The sequence below is a fragment of the Leptonychotes weddellii genome, chromosome 13 (assembly GCF_054177405.1).
Source record: "Leptonychotes weddellii isolate Sample4059 chromosome 13, ASM5417740v2, whole genome shotgun sequence".
Classification (NCBI taxonomy): Eukaryota; Metazoa; Chordata; class Mammalia; order Carnivora; family Phocidae; genus Leptonychotes; species Leptonychotes weddellii.
The window spans coordinates 34,562,893-34,590,045 of NC_138381.1; the positions used below are offsets into that span (position 1 = coordinate 34,562,893).

Below are 27,153 nucleotides of genomic sequence, written 5' to 3' on the forward strand. Positions count from 1 at the left end.
GGCGAAAGAGAGCGGCCGGTCACAGTGGGTGTACCTGCAAAGCAACTGCCCAGGGAGACAGTGCTAGAAGGCTCATGGGGGTCTCTTGAGGCCAGGCAAACAGGAAAGATGTCGAGGAGAATGCAGTGATGGGCTCCTCACAGGGTAGAAGCCAGCATGCCTGGGTCTACACACTTAATATTCTTGTGTCAGGCCGAAACTCGAATCTGATCAATCCAAAGTGCTTTAGGACATTATGGCGTGACTCCTGGTGCTTGAAAGAATTCTAACTCATCTTTGTTTTGAAAGATCTTAAAAAGAGTACTAGAAAGAGATTGGTACCCCTTGTCCAATTCTAACGCATTAAGGGGAAAAAAAAGTGGGGGCAGTTACTGACCCATGGGCCAATTGTTATCTGGGCTTCCGGGAGTGTGACTTCCAGGAGAAGAACTGGGAAAAATAAAGTGAGAATAAGTGTAGGACATGGCATTGAGCATCAAGATATGGGCCAGGGAGGCTTGTGTGCTTCAAAATGTCCATTTTTTATTTTTTAGGGTTAAGGAATGTTATGTGTGGAGACATAGAAAAGGCAGAGTCAGGTAAGAAAATTGTTTTCTGCAGTAGGATGAGAAAATCAGACTCTTTCTGGGAGAAGAAATAGTAATAATAAGATTAAAAGAATAACTGCCACAACACTATTTAAAACAATTATCATTTTACAAAAAAGCTCGCCCTGTACCAAGCATTATGCAGGAGTTTTCTCATTATGTTCTTAGAAGAACAGCATATGTTGATATTGGTATTCCCATTTTACCAACGTGGACACCGAGCTTCTGAGAAATTAAGTAATTACCTAAGTGACCAATTTAGAGTTTCGAACCAGACACATATGACTACAGAGCCACCGAGCTTCTTAAGACCAAAATGGTGTATGAAGTAAGACTCAAAGGAACTTCTCCTTTTTCTCTGAGGATGGTGGTAGTGGGACATTCCCACACATACACACAATGAACGAGGCCGAAGCATCACTGAAGACGTGCATTAGTGGATGCCAAGGGGAGTTGGGCGGGATGGTGGTAAGGGGTTGTGTGCTTGCACAATTTCGCTAAGGAAAGAGACCTACAAGTCATAAAGTGCATAGATCCTCTGCACTCCCTGCTTCAAGTTCTCCCACCTCTCCTCTCTTTTCATTTTATTCCCTCTTTCCTGGATCCAGATTCCTCTTCTTGCCCTTACTTTTCCTTTCCTTATCTCTGCTCCTTTATTCACTTTCTTCATTTCTATGTGTATTACGGAATATGACTCAAACCAACAAAATAAATGGTTAAGATTGAGAAAGAAAGACCAAGCAAGTATAGCAGGAAAAGAAAACAGAATGTTATATGGTGAATAAGTTCTGTGGATCTAATGTATAGCATGGTGACTGTAGTTAATAATAATGAATTTTATTTTATTTTATTTATTTTTTAAAGATTTTATTTATTTATTTGACAGAGAGAGAGAGAGAGAGACAGCGAGAGAGGGAACACAAGCAGGAGGAGTGGGAGAGGGAGAAGCAGGCTTCCCACAGAGCAGGGAGCCCAACTCAGGGTTTGATCCCAGGACCCTGGGATCATGACCTGAGCCAAAGGCAGACGCTTAATGACTTAGCCACCCAGGTGCCCCAATAATAATGAATTTTAAACTTTAAACTTTGCTAAGAATCTCAAGCTTTCTCATCAAAAAAGAAGGTAACTACTTGAGGTGATGAGTGTGTTATGTCACTTGCTTGTGGGAATCATTTCAAAGTGTATAGGTATATCAAATCATGTTGTACACTTTACATATATTACAGTTTTATTTGTCAATTATACCTCAATAAAGCTGGGAAAATTAAGTTTATGCCCTTAAAATGCAAATTTCCCTGGGAGAACCCGAAAGTTCGCCTTGGTGTAATTAATTTGGTTGGTTTCTTCCTCTTCTTTTTTTTTAGAGAGAGCGAGAGAGCATGGGGGAGGGGCAGAGGAAGAGGGAGAGAGAGAGAATCTTAAGCAGGTTCCATGCCCAACATGGACCCCGAAGTGGGGCTCAGCGTGGGGGTCGATCTCATGACCCTGAGACCATGACCTAAGACAAAAACAAGAGTTGGACGCTTAACCTACTGAGCCACCCAGGCGCCCCAACTCTTTTGAGATCAAGATGATGGGAGGGCAAATGGGGGGAGGGGATTAAGACAGGCAGGAAGGAGGATGTCAATAGGACCACTACCATCTTTTTACCGATTCAGAACCAATACAAAGCATGAAAAGAACACAGGGTCCCAAATACAGTCCATGAAAGATATGAAAAGATGAAAGAGAGTGTCTATTGTTTTTAAGCCCCCCTCCTCCTTACTAATTCTTCTGTATGTCTCTCAGAATATATTTGTGCCAGAACAAATATTTTCAAAGGGCAAATCTCAAGAATCCTAGATGGTAAAATAAGCTATTTTGTTCTCACTTAAAATGAGGAATAAGGGAATCTACATTTTCAGTCTAGTGTAATTTGTCGGTAGAAAGTGGAATGGAGGCTAACCCAGAGTTAGTCGGTAGAAAGTGGAATGGAGGCTAACCCAGAGTTAAATATTAAATTAATTAACATCATGCTATTTTTTCCTTTCTCTACTCAAATTCTCTCAGCGGAAAATATCTCGGCCTGATACAATATAAAACAACCCAGAAAATGGCAATGACATTGTAGGGACTCTGATGATTCCTATCCAGTAAAGTCACAGCCAAGTCTATGGGGTTAATATATGCACATGCCAAAATTAAATAGGCCACATGGAAAAGAAACAGGCAAAGTGTATGAGCTGCCAGAAGTTATGGCTGCAAGATCCCCAGCAGTAAACAACGGCATTCTGCACACCACGGTCCTTTCCCTGAGAGGAGGGGTGACTGGCCTGACAGGAGTAGAGAATGGAAAGAGAAGAAACAGAGGCAGCCCTTATTTCTTGCCTCTGGATCTGTTTCCATGACTTAGAAGCCTCTCCGTTATGTCCCTTCCTTTGAAGAGGATTTGTCTGAAATTAAGGAATGACTGGAAGAAATCTCTGTTTCTTGAGAGAACCATGGTTCTAAGTTGGTGGTTGCCAAGAATTTTAGTGGGGAAGAATAGCTGGTGGGAAGGCGCCTTCTTTCTCAGTCTTGAATCTCGCAGGCCCTCTGGATCGTTTTGTGGAGGCAGAGGTATGAATGCCTTGGTCATGTGGCAGGAAGGGACTCTGAGATTCGTTTGTGGAGAATAATAACCAAAATAGTTAACAGGCATTAAGTGCTTACCATGTGTGGGTAGGCTCTGAATTATAAGCATTTTACAGGCATTGTCCTATTTATTTCTTACCCTAACTCTGAGATAGGTCATATTATACTACCTTGTTTTATGGAGGAGAAAACCAAGGCTGAAGAGGTAGACAGAATAATGGCCTCGCAAGGAGGCGCTGGTCCCAATCTCTAGAATTTGTGAATATGTTACCTTATATAGCAAAAGGGACCTTGCAGATGTGATTAAATTAAGGATTTTGCGATGAGGAGATTATCCTGGATTATGTGGGTGGGTCCAATGTAATTATGAATCCTTATAAAGGAAAGAGACACTTTGATGACGGAGGTAAGGCCCGAAGACCAAGGGATGAAGGTGGCCTCCAGAAGCTGGGAAAGGCGAGGAAATGCATTCTTCTCTCCAGAAGAAAAGCAACCCTGCCAACATCCGATTTTAGCAGTCAGACCCTTTTTGGACTTCTGGACCTCCAGAACTGTAGGATAATTGTTTTAAGCCACCAATCTGTGATAATTCGTTATGGCAGCAATGGGACCCTAATCCAGTTTGAAAGGTTAAGAAACTTCCACACGATCACCTTGCTGGTAGCCACAGAACCAGGACTGACACTGCACAAGTCTCTCCAGAGGCTTTATATGGAACCGGCACGCTACAAGACCAACCTCTGCCTCCTTAGACTCCGCTAGCTCCCAAAGACCATTCAATCATTTACTGAGACCTACTATGTTATTGCCTAATGTTTATGATCCTATGTAATCCTCAGATCTGGATGTGTTATCATTTCCTATTTTACAGATGAGAAGAGTGAGGCTAAGAGATTTTTAAAAGCTAAAATTTACACCTAGGTCAGTCTCCCTGACTGTCATTCCAAGTTTTTAGCTTTTTCATCCTACTGCCATATATGTGTGACCAACATTTATTTGGCATCTGCTAAACACCACCATAAAACATAAATTCAAATTTGAGTGCTTTGTCCCTCAGTAATTCTTGGACAAATCTAGATGGTCCTATAGGAGTCACTATACCAACTACGCTCTAGGAATATTCCACTCCAGATGGTTAGTGGTAGAATCTCTGGACACAAAGTTGCCATTGACACAAGCTCTTTCAATCTCAGTGGCTTAATGATTAGAATTAATTAGGCTACACTCTGTTGCCATCTATATCAACACATTTAATTAGCTCTGATTGCTTAATCAATATGGTCAAATTTAATAGCAGTCAATCTAGTAAAGAATATTCTCAGATTATTAAAATATGAGATCACATATCTGACTATCACAATAGAAGAATCATTAGAACCCCAAGCTACCACATATAAAAAATCATCTGGATGGCAGAATACCCTGCTTCTAACAGATATAATATTCTGAAACACAGGAGTTGCTAGCTAACCAAAGGGTCTGGAAATGAGGTGCCTGCTGCTGGGAACTTTATGATCCCCAGAAAGCCTATACCACAACGAATTGCATTTACCCAATTAAAAGATCACATCCTTGGGCGCCTGGGTGGCTCAGTTAGTTAAGCGACTGCCTTCGGCTCAGGTCATGATCCTGGAGTCCCAGGATCGAGTCCCGCATCGGGTTCCCTGCTCAGCAGGGAGTCTGCTTCTCCCTCTGACCCTCCCCCCCTCTCATGTGCTCTCTCTCTCTCTCTCAAATAAATAAATAAAATCTTTAAAAAAAAAATCACATCCTTTTATTATGTTATGTTATTTTTACCATAATATAAAGGACGAAATGATATATAGTACAATTTTGTAGAAAACAGACCTGCCTAGAGGACCAGAAAACAAAGCTAATTATTGAGTCATAATCCCCACGTTAACTGGTAAATGGAACAAACTGAACACACACACACGCACGCACAATCACCCCGTGACTGTGACTTTGTGGTGCCCCTTCTTCAAACCACCCCCACTTCCACAGACACACGACTAGAAACAGTCACAGTGATGCCAAGTAAGAGCTGTAGCCCTTGAACAAAACATTTTTAGCCAAATAGCATCAATGCCACTGCGGGTATGCTTTTGAGATTGGGAAAGTCCATTCTTGTGATGCATCACTATATGTCTGCTCCGTGAATCTGTGAATACTGAAAGCAAGTGTTCCAGATTCATGCTCCAGTGTCTGCATTGATGGAAACAAGTGTCCCTGGACCTCGTGAGAACATAACAAAGGGTAATAAGCGCAGGCTCAGCATCCAAGACTGAACAAGCGGTTCCTTTTTAAACAAAGGCTTTTGCGGAGGGGTACTCAAGCCATTTCCTGCCGGACTGGCTGCACAGACAAGCGCCCACCATTTCACTGTCATTTAATGCCCCAGAGCAGTGATGCATTTAATAGCATGTTGGTGACTTCAAAGACTTAATGAGTTTAAACTACTACCTGGAAATGATTAGGTACTCAGAGAAATAACTACTGAAAAACTGTTCTTTAAAAGCTCCAAAAAACTGTCGCAAGGGACTCTGGGACATCGGTAGTTGTTATATGTGACCAACAGTATCTTTCGAGCTCCCACAGTGTAGAAATGCATCTCAGAGAGGCTCCCTTCCAGCTGGGCTTGAAACATGAATCAGTCCTGTCTCTTACACAGTTACATCAAGGCAAAGCGTTTCAAATAAAATACAGAGCCTGCATAACATTTCAGGGGCAAAAAAAAAAAAAAAAAAAAGCTTTGTAAGTAAAGGAGTCAGACCAAAAAGCTCCTCATTGTTATTTCCCCATTTGTAATATGTCTGTAATACGGTTTCCCAACTCTGTGGTGTCGCTTGGTGAGAACAATGACACTCAGAAATCAAGTGATAGGTCCAAGGCTGCACGGTGAAGTAGCAACATCAAAACTTTTAAATTCTTGGGTCCTGGCTAGAGATGCTTTTCAGTCTACAATATCGTATCATAGTGCCTTCACAAGTCAATGACACTTTTCCTCTTTTCTGATGCACTGATCTACTTCTTTGAGGTAGTTAATCTAGTGTTAAATGCTCTCAAAAACGTTTATCAAGAAATGAATATGGGGTGTTAGGGATGGGGGTCGGGGGAGTAAAGAATGAGAACCTTGGAGTTCACAAATGATTGTTATAATCACAAAGGCCTGCAGAAATCTTCTCAAGCAGGCAAGGTCTGTGGAACCAGATGCCTGAAAATGTTTTAAACTTGAGTTATTGTTCTCTAAGGTCCATTAATAGTCTGCAAAGCAGCCAAGCTAATGAGTTCTTCAAATGACAGCTTTTTGAAGTTTGGGGTGCCTTTGTTCATACCAACTTTAGGATTATGCCAATATTTTCTGGAGGTGTGTAGGGGGCAGACTAGTTGTGATGGTGAAGAATAGAAAGAGACTAAACCTCTCACCTCCAAGCAAAAAGAAAAAAAAAAAGAGGTCATTTTTCATTTTTAAATATGTCACAGTATGACCAGTGTGCTTATTTTTAATATAGAGCCTGCTTATATCCTAATCACACAGAATCAGAGTCAGGTGTTTTTTAGTTTTAAAAGTTTAAGCTAATTGCGCAGTTTTTCTCTGCAAAAGTTGTCAAGAGTTACTTGCACCATGCTCTTGGCAACTTTTTCTAGCCCAGTATTCAATGCTAATCCTCCGTTAATGTGGTGCTCATGGCTCTGGGCTCTCAGAACCAGGACTGGCCCAGGACTGAGAGCCCTGCGCGAGACTCTGGATGGAAGGGGCTTGGGAAAGAGGTGTTACTGTTACATCGGCATTTCTTACTGTCAAATGCTCCCCTCTTACAGACAGAGTAGACTCCTAAGAGGAGAGGCAAGGGACAGCAGATAGAAGGAGGGAATAAAGAGGTCAAGGTGCAGAGGGAGCAGAAGGCAGAGGAGCTAAAAGAGGGTGACCACTCAACCTCAAGAAAGGTGTCCAGGCTTGCCTTGCTTTACTTGGCAATGGGGATTTTAGTAAACCATGGGAGAGGCAAACAACCAATATGGACACCTTTGTTTTGAAACAAGCAGACATACTACATTGTTTAATTTCGGAAGTCCCTGGGGTCTTCTCACTAGCAGAGGCTGTACTGTGGCTGTCTTTCTTGGTTTAGATGTCATGCTTTATTATGGCAGCTTGTGATGACATGAGCTCATTTAGGAGCCATGCCTTTTGTATCTTAACGGCCTCCATAGTAAATGAAGATGCATTCTGGCGAACAGCAAGTAAATGCAGGAGGGACTTCCCACCACCTTTAAAGTCCAAATCTTTAAAATGTCTTTGTAGGTCCTGAGCAATATGGCTCCTAGGTTCATTGTTGGCCCACGTCACTCTGTTCACTCCCTGCACTGCAGTCACTCATGGCTCGGGGCCTTCCCTTCCTTTGCCTGGAAATATTCTCTTTTCTGTTCCCTGTGCAAATCCCAACACTTCTCAGCCCCAAACCCAGCCAGCTCCCATTAGCCTCACTATCCTAGGGCAGCCTTTCCTAATTTTGCTAATACACTCTAGCTGTCAGCTTTCATAATGCCCTCATAATTTACTTTTATAACAGTTATCACAATTACAGTCATAGAACATGAAATTGGTTTTTTGGGGTCTGTATCACTCCTAAGACTGTCAGTTTCATGAAGGGTGTGCAGCATCTCAGGGATGTTCATTAGTACCACTAGTGCCTAGAAGGAATGAATAAGGCCAAAGGAGGATCATTACACCGGCTGCAGGCCATTCTTGTGCCTTCCACTGTACAGAGGAGGAAAAGAGGAGCCACTGGAAGATTTCCGTGCCCAGGAGTTAAAAAATGCAAGTCGTAATGACAGAATATTAATCTGACAGTGTATGCACAGGATGAATTGGAGAAGCCTGGGAAGATTGGACTTGGAAGGTTCAGTGGTGGAACTTGGCTTTTCCTCTCTCAGAGCAGTTGTTGGTCGTATACACTGTTCAGAGGGAGGACCATACCATAGATGGCTCAGTTGTTGCTAAGAGAAACTACTTACAAATAAAATGAGAGAAATCATTCACTTTCCCTCTTACGGTTTCAAATATATTTTTGAGATGGGGAGATGTGGTAAAGAAGAACAGACTATTTGAGGAGGAATAATGAAGACTTCACCTCAATAAGTGAACTTTCACAAAATAATTTTGCACACTTATATATGATTTTAACTTTTAAACTGTAGGCTGTGTGTGGATGAGAACTTAGATAATAGCAACCTTCATAGGTATAATTTGACTCCGCCTCCCTCCTCATTATAAGATAGTTCTTTCTTTGATGATTAAGATAGTCTTTATATACATCAGAAACAAACAGTCCTGTTTCAGGTAAGCCCCAAATGGTCAATTTTGGATAACTGAATATTTCCAAAGATACCAAATATCCTCCACATACTGATACTTTCACTATACAGGAATTTAAAAATGAATACAGATTAACTTTTACTACTTCCCCATTTTGAATGGAGTGAACTGCTTCCTGAGCCAAAGAAGATGACAAGTGTTGCCCCATGGCCTCTCATGCCCTTCTGGACAAAACTGAGGACATGCAGTACAGTAGGAAGAACTCATCATATGAGGAACAGGTAGAGAATTATTCCCCAGATTCTGTCATTTCTAGAATAAGACAGGTTTATTTTTTTTAAAGATTTTATTTATCTATTTGAGAGAGAGAGAGAGAGAGCTTGAGAGAGAGTATAAGCTTTGGGGAGAGGCAGAAGGAAAGGGAGTAGCAGACTCCCCACTGAGCGGGGAGCCCAATGTGGGGCTTGATCCCAGAACCTGGGATCATGACCTGAGCTGAAGGCAGAAGCTTAACCCGCTGAGCCACCCAGGTGCCCCCAGATGGATAGGTTATTTTTAATGCAGGGTTTTGAAGCAGAATTTCCAACTCCATGGCATAGATGTCTTTTGTGTATATCTGCTATAAAGTTAAATTTTATATATTAAACACTGTTTTTCCATTGATTTCAATTTTTAAATGAGCAATAAATTCCAGAAGTAGTAAGGGCATAGGAAGTAGTCTTTGGGGGTGGGGTGGGATGAGGATTCTGTATGAAATACTAATACTAATACTAATACTACTAATACTAAAATAATAAAATCTACAGCAAAAAATTTAACTCCTTTTATCATGTCTTTGTGCTCTTCTTTATCATGTCTTTGTGCTCTTCTGGTGTACGCTGCTTGTCCCTCATTCTTAAAGTGCCTAGCATATTATAAGGTTGCCAGATTTCGTGTAAGTATGACTCAAATATAGGACATACTTCTACTACAAAATTATTCTCTGTTCCTGAAATTGAAGTTTAATTTCACATCCTGTAATTCATCTGACAATCCTATTGAAATAGCCTCCTAGACTCAGAAAATATTTGTTGGGTGATTTAATTTTCTTTACTTTGGGTTATAGAAAAGTCTCTTCCAGTTTGTGGATTTTAATTTTTGCCATGGAATCTTTTCTTCAAATTAATTCCTTCACTGGAGCCAAGCATCTAAAAAAAATAATAACAGTTGCTCTGGCAGGGAAAAGAGGGGAAGGAGGGCTGAACACAGCCCACTGAGGCTCCCATCCTTTGCTACTGTTGAGAATCCATTTGTTTAGCCCAGACTCCTCACTGTCATGTGAGAAGAGGAGGCCCACGGAAGAGGGTGACTATAAATCCAGTGGCTTTGCTTTGCAATATGCAGTTCCTGCACATAAAGGCAACTCCGCAGTCCAGGAATGAGTTACACTCCTAAAGTTAATTTATAAGTTTCATTATAGCACATTTTCCTGCTCAGAAAATGCTATAATGTTAAAGTTAGATTATTAGGTGATCCAACAAGGTAACTAAAAAGTGAAATATCTACCATGGGAAAATACTAGGGGAAAATGTAGCTATTTCACATAAATTATGGGTAAGATAGGTCTTCCTGTACTAGGCTAAAAGCCTAATGATCATGGTTTGTATTAGTGAAACAGTGTAGAGGTAGGCAAACAGATATTCTATTGTCTTTTTTTAAGCTTTAGGGAGACTGATAAACCCATTGGAATCAGTAGGAGGGTAATCTGGTGGGCAGAGCAGAAAATGCAGAGAAACAAGGGGTGAACAGAGAAGCTGGGGCTCTGCTAATCTTTCCCAAACTCTTCAAGAGCTTATAACATTTGGAGAACATCTTACGTGACTTTATCATCCCTCACCTGCCCTATCACTTCTTCCTATAAAGTCACTAACTCTAAAGAAAGAGAAAAATCCTCCAATCCTAATATCTCTCCATTTATTCATTCATTCATCTATTTATTAATGCAATAAAGAGTTCAATATGTGGGCCAGGCACTGTATGAGTCATTGGTGACATAGTGGTAAACAAGACAGAAATAGTTTCGGCCCTCAGGAAACTTACAACTCATGGGGGGAGACAGACATGCAAATATGACTGTAAAAATAATGAACTATAATTGTGATAGTGATACCCAGAGAAGTACAATTACTGCAAACACTGGCTACCTAATACAGAATCATCATTATCAGCAGCAGTATTTATTATGCACTTACTATGTGCAAAGGATTTTATATCCCTTGTATCTACATTCACACAAATCTTGCAAAGTATGGAGGTAGGTATTATTATTATCACTTTTCTTAAAAAAAAGATAATGGAAAACTTCCTTTTTTCTATGTATAACCTCGACTATCTTCCAAAGAAGCCACTGGAAAATCCTTTGTTCTGCTAGCATCTTGATGCATTTTGAATATGAAAGTTAGGAACAAGAACAGAAGAGAGCTAAATTTCTCTGTATAGCAAGAGGAAAAATATTTGTAGTTCCTAAGAAACAATCTGGAGTCGTGTGAGGGGCAAAAAAGAAGAGAAAAAGTAAGAATGACATTGGTAGAGAGATGAAAAAGGCTGTGTGCTCCCAGCCCCCCTCATCCCCCAGCTCTGCCAGTCCTTGCCAATCCCATACCTGCAGTGAAGTTACCAGACATGTCAGTATTGAGTGGATTCTTCGTGGATGCTGGATAGGGGGTCAAGTCTCACTTACAATCTGATAAAGGGGGAAAAGAGAACACAGCTTGCATGCTATCGGAGCCAGACGAATAATAGGTTAAGGGACAGGAACTCCCAAGAATTCCCAAAGGTTGTGGGAAGGGTTTACACTTTCAAATTGGTTCACACCAACTTTATCTGACTCCCCAAGGGCGTAGGAAGTTCCGGCTGATAACTGGATTATCCAAATGAGGACATATGGACTCAGAGAGGTCCCAAAGCTAGTTATTGTATAAAAATTACATTTGAACCTAAATCTGACTTCAAGGTCTGTACTCTTCCTACTTGGTCATGCTTCCTCGGTTTTCTCACCCTATATGACTCTGTAGGGAATTAGCTCCAGACTGACCAAAGTAATGGCTGATGATTCTCATGTCAGAATCCCCCAAAATTGTGTGCTTCTTTAATGCTTAACATCCAAAGTACTTTTACAGACATTACTTAATGTATGGAATTTTACTTCTTCTGAATAAAGAACTAAATAAATTGTGCTAAATAAATCCCAAGGGGTTGTTAGTGCTTTTTTACTACAAATCACTCATCCAGCTGTTCCTTCATGGGTATTATCTGCCATATGCAGCTTTGCCAAGCAGAGACACTCAGCTGGGGAGCAAATGTAGAAGTTGCGTTTGCTGTGCTTGTGGACAGACATCAAGAGCAACGTGTACATCCTGTAGGCTTTGGAAAGAAAACTGGGGACATAATGTCCTGGTTAAAGCAAATGCCTACATTTATTTTTGGAATTATTTCTTGGAACTGGGAGATGAGTTTTTTCATGCAGAACCAAGGACAGGAAGCAAGAAGGTTAAGAAAATGCAAAGCCTGAGTTCTTAAAGCTCTACTAAACTTAGCTAGTGTGTCCTGGAGGTTTAATCACTAGGTAGAGTAAATCCTCAGCAGGTATAAATAAACTTCGGTTCCTTTTAGATCGTCTGCTTTGTTTGGGGAACCGCCAGACCTACAAGGGCCATTTATCCCAAGTTGCCATTTATGTCTTTCCACCTTGAATTTCCCATCTCTTGTCTCTGTGTCCTCATTTAGATGATATTTACTTTTAGAACTTTGAGAGTGCCTGGTATGCTGTTGAAACTACTCTTTGAATGCCAACATGGAATAAGCCCAGCTTTCTTGGAAAAAGTTTAAAAACTGGAGTGTGAAATTCTTTTAATGTATACGAATCCCACAGCTGATTTTACTGTCTGGAAAATATCCACCATTTTACCTACAGCACGCACTCGGATGTATTATTCTCTGTGTTAGCTCTCAGAGCAGTGTTCGCAGAGCAGAGAGATGCGGTCGCCTAGATGTTTCCTTTGGAGGGCTAGAACTTTTGCTTGCCCCCTTGCCATTTCACACACGTGGCAACACAGAATGTCTCTCTGTTGCTCGACTGCACATGAAGTCGCCGTAGAGCTGAAGGAAGACAAACATTTGGGAGGGGAGGTTTGGCTATGGCTTTAGACATACCTTAGTTCCAATCTCCTCACTGCCATGTTCTACCTGCAGGTTTTGGGGCGAATAACTTAAGTTTCTCTTACCCTCAATTTCCTTCTTTGACATTCACCTTCTGTAATTCTGTGAGGACTGAATGAGGTAATTTTGTCAAATGCCTGGCAATGTACCTTCTAGTTTCTGTCATTGACATCTGTCACACTGTCCTTCCAACATTCCCTTTCCTCCTTTTCTCCTGTAAATCTCTCTCGTCATCTACTCCATGTGTTTGCTGTGGGGCTGACTTTGTTTCCCTTCAGACAGAGAAGTAGAATACCCCATGCCCCTGCCCCCAACCGGCCACGGTGACTGTTCAGGGCTGTGCACACAACTCAAGCAGCTTTTTGCCACTTACTTGCTGGGATCTTGTTTGAGGTACTAAGAACAATTCCCTGCTGGGGATGCTGGTGGCCATCCCACTTGCCACTTGGAAGTCCCTGTCCATGGGCTAGTGAGAGACCCGAGATCTGGTTATGCTGTTTGGGTTGGACTCAATAGGAATACAGTTAAGCAGAAACTAGCAGAGCCTGGAAATAGGAAAAGATGGCACTTTGGGGATGTCCTCCAGGTCTCCAGAGTCTAAACAAGTCTAAAAAGCCCAGGATACCTGGGCTCTTTTTATTTATATCAATCAGTTCATCTTTTTAAACTGGTTGGAGAGGTATATCTTGCTGCAGTAGAAGGAACCTATTATAATTCCCTTCTGTTCTCATGCATTATTTTTCTCAGATTAAAGAGAGGGCCTTGGGGGCGCCTGGATGGCCCAGTCAGTTAAGCATCTGTGTTCAGCTCAGGTCATGATCTCAGGGTCCTGGGATGGAGCCCAGTGGTGGGCTCCCTGCCCAGCAGGGAGTCTGCTTTTCCCTCTGCCCCTCCCCCTGCTCATGCTCTCTCTCTCTCAAATAAATGAATAAAATCTTTAAAAGAAAAAAAAAAAAGAGAGGGCCTTGTTTTTTCCCCTCTCTTTCTCAAGATAGTTTTTGCCCTGATTCTTTACTATTTAGAAGAATTCCAAAAATTATACAAAAGAAAACAAAAACCATACTATTAGCGTTTTGGTTGATTCCCTTCTTGCCTCTTTTCTGTACAAAGCTGTGTTCGTATCGAGTATTCAATTTCAAATTCTGCCTCTATAACCTAATTTATATCACAGCATTGAAAAAGTAGCATATATCCACTGGAGAAAGCTTAGAAAACACAGGAAAGTAAGGACAGAAATTAATGTATTACCCATAGATTAATCATTACTGACATTTTGTTTTCTTCTTTCTATCTTTCTTTTTAATTTCAATATCAGGATTCAATGGTAGATGGTATTTTATTTAAAGGTATAGTCTCTCTCACTATAAGACATTTTAAATGGTTTCATCATATAACTGTGCCATAACTTAATTTATTAAATAATCTATTGAATTTATTAAATTATTTATCCATTATTGGGCATTTAGTTGTTTTAAAAATTATTATCTTAAATAATACTGATTAATATCCTTGCTTACAAATTTTTGTGCAAAAGTAGTACCATTTTACAGTTTGAAAAGCAGAATCACTAAGTCAATGCTCATAAGTATTTTAAGTCAATTAAAAGTATTATCAAACTGCTCTCCAAAAATTTGTAGTAAGTTCCACTCCTACCAATAATTTGTGAAATAGAATGAGAAATACCCCTTTGGTAGCTGCATAGGATTTCTTATCTATAGAATGACTTCAGCTGCTCATTTTTCCTGTTACAAGATATTTTCAATTTTTCACTGCTATAAATAAAGCTAAAAAAGAAATCTTTGTATCCATTTCACACTTCTCTAGGTGATTCCAAAAAGGAAGTTTTAACCAAAGGGTGTAACTATTTTCAAAGTCATTGATACTTACTGATATTGTCAAATTGCTTTCCAGAATTATTGTGTTAATTTATACTTCCACCAATAAAGTGTGAGAACGGCTTCCAACCTCACTAACATGACATGTTGCCACTATTCAAAGCAAAACAACCCAACAGCAAAATAGCTAAAAATATTTGCTCCTTTGAAAGGTTGTTACGGCAATGTTTTAATTTCTTCGATTAAAAGTGAAGTTTAGTATTTTTTCATATACTTTTACTTTCACTTGGTTGTGAACTACCTATTTATGTCCCTTTCTCATTTTACCTTTTAGTATTTTTCTACAGGGTCTGCACAAGTTCTTTATGTGAAGGCTACACACCTATTATCTCCCATATGTGGACCAGACATTCATTTTATGAATTGTTTCTATTACGTTTCACATACACTTTTCCGCGTTAGGATGCTGGACTTTCTTCCCCTGCCAAGTATGGCCATCTGCACGTAACAAGGGAAGGCAGCACAGAACATGGGTTAAGATCCGGAGTGCTTTCACCTGGGATAACAGTATCTACCTTTCAGGACTATTGTGAAGAATAACTGATACAGCAAACATCATACAGTTTCTGATGCCTTGCCCATAGCAAGTTCTTACAGGTGTTAGCTATTACTTACACATTTTCCTTGACTATCATTTAACCTAGAATTTTACTAATGGTATTTTTTGATGTGAAGAAATTAAAAGTGTTAACGTTGTCAAATATAACTTCTTTTTTCCATTATGAACCTCCATTTTTATACTTATAAGGCCCTTGCCTTTCACAGATCATTTAAAAATCCTTCAGGTATTTACTCAAAAGGAAAAAATATATATATATTTAAAGATTTTAACATGAATGGTCATAGTGGCCTTATTTGTAATAGTCAGAAGCAAAAACCCCAATGCCCATCACTGGATTAATGGAGAAACAATAAACAAACACAGCAATAAAAATGAAGATATTATTGATTCATGCAACGACATGGTTGAATCTGAGAATAATTATGCTGAATGAAAGAAATTAGACAAAATGAGTATGCTCTGGATGATTCCATATAGAAAACTCTAGAAAATGCAAATTAATTTATGGTGACCAAAAGTGGGTCTGTGGTTGCTTGGGAATGGGGAAGGGGTGAGAAGGTGGCATTACCAAGGGGCATGAGGAAACTTTGGGGGATGTTGGAAATGTTAGCTATCTTGATTCTAGAGATGGTTTAAAGGGTATACACATTATGTCAAAACATATTAATTCATACCCTGTCAATAATGGTTTATTGTCAATTATATCTTGATAAATCTGTTTTAAAAATTCCTCTATATGTTTTCTAATTCCCACAGTTTGATTTATTATAAGTATTTAAATCTAATCTAGTTGGAATTTATTTTGTAGTATGAAGACCTTCTCTTTCCCCATGAGACTTACTGCATAATAATAATCTTCCCTACTGATATGTACTCTGCCTTGTCTAGCATATATTAATACATATGTTAGTATTTGTTTATAACCCAGGGTTTTCTCTATATCAACATCCTCTTTAATTATAGTTCAACTTAATTATAATTATAGCTTTATAATATATTTAATAGCTGCTAAGAAAAGCTGCCCTTCATCTTAATTCTTTTCTTGCCTAACCCTAATCCTCAACAAGAGTCTTAGATCTTAGCATTACTGTCAGAAGAGAACATTTAAACCCAAAGGATTACTTTAATACAATTTTAAACACCAAACGTAATAAATGTTGCAATTCAGAATGTTTTTTTTTATGTTTTAAGGAAAAGTATAAGCAGTAGGAAGCCCGAATGGAAGCAATACTCCCTGAAGTAAGGAACGTCAGTGTCGCCAAATTGGAAACACCTGTTGCTGACGATCATCACCTCTGGCTTTGTTTCTCCTGCTGAGACTTTAACATCGGTTCTCACAGGGAATCAGCCAGGGGGAAGAGTATTTTTGATATCTCTGGGAGACAAGAAAGACAGCTAAACCCACGAGCAGTGTTGGATAAAGGAGAGTTGCAAAGACGATTGTGTAATACGAAGGCCAAACACATACCTAGAAATAGAACGGGGCACTATATTGGTAGGATAAAATTGTATATTGTTTGGTTATTGTGTGAATATGGAAGAGACTAGTTTGGAGGCTCATAATAATTGCCTTTTATCGATTTTACATAGGCATGAAGCATCTGCCTTGTTGCCTTCTGGTTTTGGCCATTTGAACTATTTTAAATCCACTCGTTTAGATGTTGGAGGTTACAGCCTTTTCTTAAACTAAAAAGAACTGCTTCTCATTTTTATTCACATTAGTTTCCCACATTGGGAATTATAATTTCTGACTATTCTCTTTATTCCAAAATGATTTTTTCATCAGATGCATACGAATCAGAGTGATTACTTTTGAGGAGTACAAAGAGAATAACCAGGCAGTTAACACTTATTAAATACCTCCTGTGTACATAAACTACTTTGAAGTATTAAGAAAAAAAGAGGATCCAATCTGAATAATCTGAATAAATCCAAGAGCTCTTTATTTGTAATAGAAGTCTTTTAAAGACAAATTGTTATCATTGAGGAGATTTTTACGTTTGAAGGAGAGAGGGACTTTGAGTGAACAGCATGTATTAGTAAATCAGTAAATGAAAATCTATGCTTTGCTGGCTAACTCAGTGCCTCCAAGAAATTCATTCATTCACCTCTAAAAAGGGCATAATGATGTCATCTCCCTTGCAAGATTATTAGGAGATTCAAATATAATGCAACCAAAATTCTGTGCAAACAGTAAATCACATACACACGTTAGTTATTATGGTTAATAAAAGCTTATTACTTCTCCAGATAATAAACGACACATAACATTTGCAGAGATTACTTTGGAAACCCCGTGAATCATAACATTATCCACATAGTCCCTAAATGTTCAAAGAAACTATGGCCATTTAAGCTTATGGAGACGTAGCCATCTGAGATGAAGGTTGCATAGCAGAGGATAATATCTAAAGACAGATTTTCCCACCTCATCCCCCAGCCGGCCCTTCCCTCAATAGCAGAGTGGAGGGAGGTCTGCTGGTCTTCTGCCTCGTCTTTCTACGGGGGTGGTCCCTAGGACACTTGCCCAGTGACATCATTGGCTAAAACACTGGTCATTGATAGACAAATGGCACTATGGGAGTGACAGATGCAGAAGACAAGGCAATTGCTGGTCACCCATCCTGAGGCTTTCCCTTGCTCGCTCTCTTCTGCAATCCCCTGACTCCTTCCAGAGTCCTCACATTTCTGCCATCCTGAGCCATGGTGTCCTCAAACCTCCACTGCTCGTTTCTCATGCACAGTCCACAGCAGTACCATTCCCTCCAGGAATTCAGGAACAGAGCTGTGCTTTCACTGTCTCTATCTACAATGGTGAGTACCTTTAATTCTGCATCTGTTGATATTCTTACTTCAGTTAGATTGCAAGTCACCTCATTTTCCATTAAATTATTTCTGTACAGAGGATGATAGTCCACCTACCCCCAACTAACCCGTGTTACGGGAAAACCGATCAGAACCCAAGTTTGTGTCTGACTTTGTTCTAGGGTCTGGTTGGGTTGGGTTCTGCCTGGAACCACCTGCATGACCTTGAGGACTCTATTACCAGTCCATTCCCTTATGACTACGCCTTTCCTACTTTGGCCTGATTCCTTTTCCTGGCTGCTAGCAGCTCACTAACTCCCTTAGGTTATGCAAATGTCAGACCGCAATGAACAAATTGATATATTATGCAAATACCAAGCATGGAAGGGAATTTCACTTGCTTGCATTAGGACCATTAGCTGCAGTCATTCTCTGTCAAAAGGGCAGAGCTGTGTAGATGTGTATATGGAACACTTCTATGAGGTACATATTTTGAGGTGAAAACTTCGAGTGCCAGTCAGACTGATTGATAATGTTTGGGTAGAAAGAGGGTTCCTCCAATTTATAATGGGCATGCTCGTAAACAAAGCTTTACTCAAACTTACATGTGAATAAAGCCAAAGCTGCCCTAACAATCTCACTATTTCTGAGCAGGGTTGTGTAGAGTAACATAAATAGCACAACATCTTCTAAATCTTATTACATAATAATAATTGCTAGCAACTTTAAGAATTTACTATATGTCAACTATTCTGTAAGCACTTTATAAGTATTATCCCTTTACTTATAATAGACTTTACATAGATTAAGAGTAGGTAAGATGGCATAGTGGTTGAGCCCACTAACTACAGCTCTCTTATTAAGTGTAAGCCCTTGGGGAGATTAGTTAACCTCACTGGCCTTGATTTCTTCATGCATAATTTAAAGGTGATATATAATAAAAGGCTCATGGGGTTGTTGTAATGATTAACAAAGATAATAACTATATGTATTCAGTGATTTCTATGTGCTAGGTATTGTTCTCTAGATGAGGATTCATTAGCTTAAAATTAAATGAGTAAACTAGGGGCGCCTGGGTGACTCAGTTGGTTAAGCATCTACCTTCAGCTCAGGTCATGATCCTGGGGTCCTGGGACCTTGCTCAGTGGGCAGTCTGCTTCTCTCTCCCTCTGCCACTCCCCCTGCTTGTGCTCGTGTGTTCTCTCTCTTTCTCTCAAATGAATAAATAAAATCTTAAAAAAAAAGTGAGTAAACATGTTGGGAATAGTATCTGGCACTTAGAAAGTGTGCTACTTTATTACATTAGAGAATGCACAACATGGTCAGTACATTGCTTTTCCTCCTCATCCTCTTTGCTTGGTCCTCCTGATAGCCAGACTACTGCAGATCCTCTTGGGCAATACCCCTCTCCTTTTTGCAGCTCTTTATTGTCCAGCCAACATTTCACTTCCTCCACTTTATTCTGCATTTTCAACACTCTTTTCCGACCATGGTGATCATAAGACTTTGGAAGAAATTGAAAGTAACTTCTTGGAAAACATTGGAGGCCCTGATGCTGGAAGTAACAACTTCTATTATCTTCCAATCCATAAGTGAACCAGGATATACTGCCAAGAGAAAAAAAAAATCCACCTCGATGGGCAAAGGCGGGAGAATAATAATGTACCCAAATCAGAAATTTATTTAGAAGACCTGTTTCCACAACGATAAAGGGAACTGTTTTGACCTTTCTAAATGAGCTCTAATTATATATTTTAAAAATCCTTATGTGTTGGAAAGAAAAAAAAATCACTCTATGTCCTTATCAAAGAACATTAAAGTTTTAATGAAAGGGATACTTTCATAAAGGGATAATTTCAGAAATATAAAGTATTTCTTTATAACCTCCATTATATCACATCTCCAAACAATATTGTGATGTGCCACATGCTTCAAGAACACAGATGAGAGTAAGTGGCACTTTATTTCTGACAGGATGATTTATGCAAGTTGGTCTTGTTAGGAAAACTTGCATATTACAAGATAAGCTCTGTTTCCTTGGCAGCAATACTCTTGCTATAGTGTTACATGCAATTATTGACAATTTTCAAGGGGGCTTAAAAAATAAGTCAGATATTCTGTACCTGACTTACTGTAAAGACAGACAATTGGCAAAACACCTCTCAAATCGACTCCTTTTCAAATTCTACTTTCATGCCCTGAGCTCAGACCTGCCCTCCCTCATCCCTGTTCTGAACCACGCCATTAACTTCTTCACTTATTTCTGTCCATCTAATATGGCTTCCCCCTAGTCTGTTTTCTACCTTGCTGCTGGTATGACTTTTCTCAGACAGCTTCCCAGAGTATTCGGGATAAAGCAGTTTAAATTCCATAGAAGAGAGATGAGAATACTCAGCAAAAGTGGAAACTCCGTGTGGTTTAACAGGGCTGCCCCTGGTCTGACATCCTAGTTTGGCAATTATTGGCAGTGCAGTTTTCTCATCAATAAATTAGGGCAGTATTTGCTTCTTAGAGTTGTGGCAAGAATTAAATAATGCATGAGAAATGCTTGGTCTAATGCCAAGTGACCAGTATGTGGTTACTGTGATTGCAGTGATGATGGTGGTGACAATGATGTGATGATGATGGTGATGAAGGCGGTGGTGATAATGATCTGGTCCCTGAACACCTTCTGAGTTCTATTCTTGTTACATCTTCATGACTAGCTTACATCCTCAGAGATTTCCAATTCTCACCTTTCCCTGATTTTTCCCAACTGTTCCCTCTCTAGAGATCTTCTTCTCCCCAGTCTCCTATTTAATGCTCACTATTTTTAAAGTTTGTCCCAATGCTTCCTTCTACACAAACCATTTTCTCACCCCTTCTCTGTAACATCTGGTCTGTGTCATATGATTCCTAATCATATTCCAAGGAAACTTTGAATCTAGGGACTCTAGACTGTTGTTATGTTTTCAACGTCAAGTCCAGTGTCTGACTGTGAAATAATAGAAAAGAGATATTGGTCTCTGCCCTTGGGCCCTGGCACAGAGCTCCTAAAACCCTTGTAATTTCCTAAGTGATAAGAACATTAGAAGCATCTTTTGTTCTAATATTTGGTCTTTGTCCCTGGCTCCTGATAGAGAGCTCCTAAATACTTTGGAATTTTCTAGGTGATAGGAGTGAATGTCTTTGTTCTAAGGGTGACTCTTGGTGGGCTCCTGGATAGCTTTGGGATGGGGTTGGTCACCAGAAAGACCAAGCCACGACTAGAAGCTTGGAACTTTCAACTCCATCCCCATTCTCTGTGGAGAATGACTGATTGTGCCAAACTGATGAAGCCTCCATAAAAATCCCCAAAGTGTGGGGTTTGGAGAGCTTCTTGGGTTGGTGAACACATCCATGTGACAGGCCAGTGGTGGACCCCAACTCCACAGGGACAGAAGTGCCTGCCCTCAGAACTCTTCTGGAACTCGCCCTGTTTATCTGTTCATCTGGTTGTTCATTGGTGTTGTTTCTCATAGTCTCTGTTATCCAATAAAACAGCAAACATTAAGTAAGTGTTTCCTTGAGTTCTGTGAGCTATTCTAGCAAATGACTGAGCCTGAGGAGGGGGTCATGGAAACTTCCAATTTATTGCCAATCGGTCAGAAGCACAGGGGATCCCTGGACTTATAACTGGCCTTGGAGTGGGGTGGGGCAGGTAGTCTTGTGAGACTGAGCCTTTAACCTGTGGGATCTGACAGTAACTCCAGGCAGTTAGTTAGAATTGTCTGGTGTGGAAAACCCACACATCTGGTGTCAGAAGTGTTGTAAGGGTGGTAGTAGTGTGAGAATAAAGGAAAACAAAGTACATTTTTTTTTTTTTTTACACATGAGGCAGAAATCCAACTTAAGTGTTTTCTTTTTGGTGAATGAAAAAAAACAGTGAACATTAGAATTCTTAAGTGAGGAAGGCTAAAGAATATTTGAGACCAAGACTTCTCTGAACAATTTTGGACTTACAGTCACAGAATCAAAAGATTTTCCTGTTAAGTATTTCCTTGAATGAAAGGGAAATTTCACCAAGAATATTCACCTTCTTGTCCTATATCACCCTTATTCATCAGAGATGATCAAAATGAATCCCCACATTAAATAAAAGACCCAATTTGTTGTCCTTAATTCTAGAGCCACACTGTCCAATAAGACAGTGTTAGTCAGAGATGGCTATTTGAATTTATTTATTTATTTTTTAAAGATTTTATTTATTTATTTGAGAGACAGAATGAGAGAGAGAGAGAGCACATGAGAGGGGGGAGGGTCAGAGGGAGAAGCAGGCTCCCTGCTGAGCAGGGAGCCCGATGCGGGACTTGATCCTGGGACTCCAGGATCATGACCTGAGCCGAAGGCAGTCGCTTAACCAACTGAGCCACCCAGGCGCCCGGCTATTTGAATTTAAATTACTTAGCATTAAATAAAATTAGATATGCAGTTCCTCAATGACACTAGTCATATTTTGAGGGCTCAACTATAGGTGATTAATAGTTACCATTGGACAGAGCAGACATAGAACATATTTAGCACCATGGAAGATTCTTTTTTTTCCTTATTTATTTATTTATTTATTTATTTATTTATTTATTTTAGAGAGAGAGAGGGCAAGAACATGTGTGTGCAGGGGAAGAGGCAAAGGGAGAGCAGACTCCTTGCTGAGTGCAGAGCCCAACCCCAGGCTTGACATGGGGCTCAATCCCATGATGCTGAGATCATGATCTGAGCCGAAATCAAGAGTCAGATGCTTAACCGACTGAGCCACCCAGGTACCCCCCCATGGAAGGTTCTATTGAACAACACCTGCACTAGATCTCTGCCCACTTCACTACACCTAAAGGCTAGTTTACATTCAAGACCAATTATCCTTTGCTCATCCTTATGTAAGCAGAAATTTCTTTTGAGTAAATTTCAAACAAAAATAATTGGGAAGTATATCCTATCCAAAATATTTTACTGTTTTTCTATCAAAGTCAAGGCATTCCAGGTTTTACCATTTGGCATTTTCTTCCAGTGAAATTATAACACTATACCCTCCCTCTTCCACTTGATATGGAACTATTTATTTGCAAGATCGACATTCTGGCAAAAGGTAAAGGTTGTGAAGACAAATGCAAATAAATGGGTAAAGGGATCCACAGATTTTTTGTTTTCTCCTCTCTAACATTAAGATTTTAATAATGCCTTATATTTCTATATTTATATTAATTCAGCTAGTCCATAGCAGCACTCAGGCATTCTGAGTCTTAAGCCAGCCAATGCCCTTTTCTCTATACTATGCTGTTTATGTTTTATCTACAGAGTAGAGAAGTGGAACAGTTCGATAAGCATATAGCCATTTCTATGACTTCTTACAGCTTTATAGTTATCAGAACAGAAATATAAGCTGGTGTATTTGTTATATTCCTCAGATTTTTTCCCTCAGAATGGTCGCTCTTGTTTATACATAAACACCACAATGAAAAACCCTGTGTGTGTGTGTGTATATATATATATATATATATAGACTATTTCTTTTGTTAGGATATTAGGATATTTTCCTTGTAGTAGAATTGTTGGGTCCAAGAGTATGTAATTTTTAAAGCCTTTAATACACATTGCCATGTTGACCCTACCCTCCTCCAAAAGTATCAATTTGTACTCTCAATAGCATTGTATGTGAGCTCCCATTTTCCACACCCTCCCTAACACTGGGTATTATCTCCCTTTCCTCCTCCTGCCTCTCTCTTTTAAAAATATTTGCTAAGGATTAAAATGATATTTGTTTAATTTGTAGATATTTTCAAAATAATTAGTGAATACAACACCAAAGCCACAATCCATGAAAGAAATAATTGATAAGCTAGGCTTCATTAAAATTAAAAACTTCTCCTCTGTGAAAGACAGTATCAAGAGAATGAGAAGACAAGACACAGACTGGGAGAATAAATTTGCAAAAGACACATCAGATAAAGGACTGTTATCAATAATATACAAAGAACTCTTAAACTCAATAATAAAAAACCAAACAACCCAATTAAAATATGGGCCAATGACCTAAACAAACACCTTACCCAAGAAGATATACAGATGGCAAATAGGCATATGAAAAGATGTGCACATCATATGTTACTAGGAAAAGGCAAATTAAAACAACAATGAGATATCACTATACAGCTATTAGAATGCTCAAAGTCCAGAACACCAACACCAAATACTGGTGACATGTGGACTAACAGGAATACTTATTCATTGCTGGTGGGAATTCAAAATGGTACAACTACTTAAGAAGACAGTGTGGAAGTTTCTTACAAAACTAAGCATACTCTTATCATATGACCCAGCAATCATACTCCTTGTTATTTCCCAAAGGAGCTGAAAACTTACATCTACACAAAACTCTGCACATGGAGGTTTGTAGCAGCTTAATAATTGCCCAAACTTGGAAGCAACCAAGATGTCCTTCAGTAGGTGAGTGAATAAATAAACTGTGATACATCCAGACAATGTAATATTATTCAGTGCTAAAAAGAAGTGAGCTATCAAGACTTGACAAGACACGAAGGAAACTTAAATGCATATTACTAAGCAGAGGAAGCCAATCTGAGAAGGCTACATAATATGTGATTCCAACTATATGACATTCTGGCAAAAGGTAAAACTATGGAGACAATAAAAAGATCAGTGTGCACGCTCTCTTTATCTCTCTCAAAAAAAAATAATTTAGAATTTGAAAAGATTAAAATATTGAAATAGTGTTAGCAGTGAATATTTGATAATATGCATACCAGGTAGTGGGGAATTACTATAATAATTTATCACTCTAAAATTTATCAGGTTAATATTCTTATGAGAGTGGAACCAGTTGATTGTTCCTTTTTGTATATTAAGACAAATTGTTCATTACTAGCAATGAGTTTACTCTTTTACTATAACACACTGCACAATTATTGGTAAGTTTAATCATTATTGATGAAAGCCTCTATTGCTTATTGAACAAAGTCAACATCCTTTATAATAAGCTCTGATAAGAATATAGCAGACACACCTATTGTTAGTGATTTCTAAATGTTATTAATGGCATTAATTACATTTGGAAGTAAATATCTGAAAATCATACCACCCATTAGAAATTTCTACTTTTTTAAAAAGATTTTATTTATTTATTTGAGAAAGAGAGAGCACGTGAGAGAGAGAGAGAGCACAAGCAGGGGGGATGGGTAGAGGGAGAGGGAGAAGCAGACTCCCCACTGAGCAGAGAGGCCAATGTGGGACTCAATCCCAGGACCCTGAGATCATGACCTGAGCTGAAGGCAGATGCTTAACTGACTGAGCAACCCAGGTGCCCCAGAAATTTCTACTTCCTTTTTAAAAACATTGGCCTTTTACTACATACAGGGCTTAGAGCTTTCTAATAAAGTCTATTTTATTCTCTGAATTAATCATTATTGCCACTGTCATCATGATCATAGTGCCATTACTTTTTTTTCCATATGAAGTATTTAAGAATATTTTTTAAAAAGTCCAATTCTTTTCATGCAAAAAATTACATGGTAGTCAATAATAAAATCCACTTTAGTGTAGTGAAGTCATAGGTTTAAAAATAGCAATACCTAAAAATGGAACTTGTCTTGGGGTTCAACAGTTATCATTAATTTTATTGAAGAAGCTATAATAGTCACTATGATTCTTCTTCATCATGACTCTGTTGAACATCTGTCTCCTTAACAGTGGTAAATGTAGATAATTAGCTGTTTGTCTGAGAGGTTAGGGAGCTCTAGAAATTAAAGCTAAAATGTTAAGAAATACTACTAATCATTCAAAATGGACAATAAAGCATATTTAAAGAAACACTGACAAAAATACGATTCAATTAAAACACCTTGGCAACATTTCTAATTTAAAACAAGCATATCAAAAATCATTTTGCATCTTAAGAATATAAGTCTCAGAACAACTAGAAAAGAAACTTTCATATAGCCATTATGGAAAACAGTGTAGAGGTTTCTCAAAAAACTAAAAATAGAACTACCACATGATCCAGCAATCTCTTTTCTGAGTATATCCCCAAAGGAAATTAAATAAGTACATGGAAGAAACATCTGCACTCCCATGTTCATTGCAGCATTATTCACAATCACTAAGATGTGGAAATGACGTGTCATCGACATATGAATGGATAAAGACATTGTGGTATATACATACAGTGGAATATTTATAAAGGAGGTCCTGCCATTTGCAACAACATGAATGAACCTAGAATACATTATAATAATAAGCCAGACACAGGAAGAAAAATACTGCGTGTTCTCACTTATATGTGGAATCTGAAAAAGTTAAATACATTGAAGCAGAGAGTAGAATGGTGGTTACTAGAGATGGGGAGGTGGGGGAAAGAGGAGATGTTGGTCAGCGTATACAGAGTTGCAGTTATGTGGGATGAATAAGTCTAGAGAGCTAATGTACAGCGTAATGACTATAGGTAATAATACTGTATACTGCACACTGGAAATTTGCTAAGAGAGCAGATTTCAAGTACTCATCACATACCAACAAGTAGCAACTATGTGAGGGAAAGATACGTTAATTAGCTTGACTGTAGTAATCATTTCACTATGTGTATGTGTGTATCGAATCATTATGTTATACAACTTAAATATATAGTTTTATTAAAAAAATAAAATTTAAAAGGAGTATCCGTTTTATGGACCTCTCAGTTACGATGACCTGAGAAATAGACATGTACACATGGCCTAGTGTCAGGTGTGTAAAGATCACAGAAATCTGGGCACATATTGGTTTTTACATACATCTCACTCTAATGTCTCAGCTGGGTGATATCTTAGCCCACAGCAGCAAGGACTGAGACAGTAGGAACTAAAGGAACTGAAACAATAGGACTTTGTTTTCATTCCAATTATAGAATGGATCTAGGCCTGATCAAGTACTTCAAATATGGGATAATGGAATGCTAGTACTTTTCAGTGATTCTACCTCATCCACACTACTCTATCTCTCTTCTTTTATATACAGAGATTTAACCCATTCCAATACTGCTGGGAAAGAAGGAAGCGTGGTTAAGAGATCATTTACACATTTATCTTTACCTTTCATCTGTCTTTCTCATGTCTTCTCTTTGTGTCTCTGACTTTCCCTCCCTTCTTCTTTGCCTCCCTCCCTCCTTTATTT

At 39.0% G+C, this 27,153-nt stretch overlaps 1 protein-coding gene across 23 annotated transcripts in view; it reads right to left on the bottom strand.

Moving 5' to 3' along the window:
* Nucleotides 1-27,153, bottom strand: part of DTNA (dystrobrevin alpha) — a 340,345-nt gene that overhangs the window by 130,143 nt on the left and 183,049 nt on the right. Inside the window, exon 3 of one of the 23 annotated variants that reach the window (XM_081801401.1) lies at nucleotides 16,407-16,639. The exons of the other annotated variants lie outside the window; for them this stretch is intronic. The gene's annotated coding sequence lies outside the window, so the exon portion shown is untranslated. The remainder of the gene's footprint in view (nucleotides 1-16,406; nucleotides 16,640-27,153) is intronic. 23 annotated transcript variants of the gene reach the window in all.